Source organism: Cyprinodon variegatus, unplaced genomic scaffold, assembly GCF_000732505.1.
Source record: "Cyprinodon variegatus isolate N-32 unplaced genomic scaffold, C_variegatus-1.0 Scaffold1756, whole genome shotgun sequence".
Classification (NCBI taxonomy): Eukaryota; Metazoa; Chordata; class Actinopteri; order Cyprinodontiformes; family Cyprinodontidae; genus Cyprinodon; species Cyprinodon variegatus.
In genome coordinates, this window is record NW_015152209.1 from 76841 (window position 1) to 78000 (window position 1160).

The following is a 1160-nucleotide window of genomic DNA, read 5'->3' on the forward strand; positions in this document are numbered from 1 at the left end:
TAGATAGATAGATAGATAGATAGATAGATAGATAGATAGATAGATAGATAGATAGATAGATAGATAGATAGATAGATAGATAGATAATTTATACAGTAAAAGATAAGACACAAGGATATTCCTAATTAAAACATATCTAACAGCTTTTACCTTCTAAATCCTTAAAGGTAAATAAAGTTACTGATGTTTATGAAAGTCTTATTCATTTCCAGCACTCCCACTGTCTTAATCTGGACTCCTGATTTGTCCTAACATAAAGGACTCAGGTTTAATTTGACACTTTGTCTCATTTATTACTGGGAATTTTTTTACTGCCTCCATTGCTTTTTTAAAATAAAGTTTGATATCATATTGCACTTCTTCTGCAATGAGTGTCTGCTTACGTCATTGTCCGAGAACGTTAATCAGCATACATCATTATGGTTCTTCACGATGTTCTTTTAGCTGTTTCTTCTCCTGCTTTCGTTGCCTGTCTTGGTTTTTATTTTCAGGATTAAATAAGCACTGAATCTTCTCCCTCCTGCAACGAAACCACCAAAGACAGTTTAGTTTAAAAGGAACAATGAAGTATATACCCAAAGTTCTCATTCAATTTTGCCTTCCTATTCAAGTCTTAGAATAGAAAAAAACTGGCTGGTTTTTTTTTCTGTGGTGTTGGAGAAGATCTTTGGGAGAGAATTAAAATCAATGTTGAAATATACAATCATCCACAGTACAATTAGACCTATAAGGATGTACTTACGTTTGACTTATTATCCCAGGCTGCTTGGCTGCTCGGCTTTCCTACATTACAGGGAACAAAATCAATGACAAACATCAACCAAAGCAAAATGAATGCAGCAAATTCAAAATAGAACACAAACTGGTTTCACCTTTTGATTTCTTTTATTCCAAACACAGACTGTCACTATTATGATTATCACTATTATAACTACTACAGCTGCTGCAATCAGACCACCGATCACCATCCAGGATAAAGCCCTTCCATGACGTGAAGTTTCTGGAAAAAGGAAGAGGCAGAAAGTTTGTTTTTCTGCATTATTTATAACTCTCTTCACTTATAAATAGAAAGGGTAAAATATAGTGCAATTTTTTACATTTGTGATTCTAACCTGTTTAAAGTTGCAGAGGATTAGCTCTGTATTGTTTTTTATTAGTTT

General features: G+C 33.4%; 1 long non-coding RNA gene across 1 annotated transcript in view; it reads right to left on the reverse strand.

Moving 5' to 3' along the window:
* The window catches only part of LOC107104471, a 3069-nt gene extending 2547 nt beyond the window's left edge, over positions 1-522 (reverse strand). Inside the window, exon 1 of the long non-coding RNA XR_001482258.1 lies at positions 384-522. This is a non-coding gene — a long non-coding RNA (uncharacterized LOC107104471). The remainder of the gene's footprint in view (positions 1-383) is intronic.
* Between the last annotated feature and the right edge of the window lie 638 nt (positions 523-1160).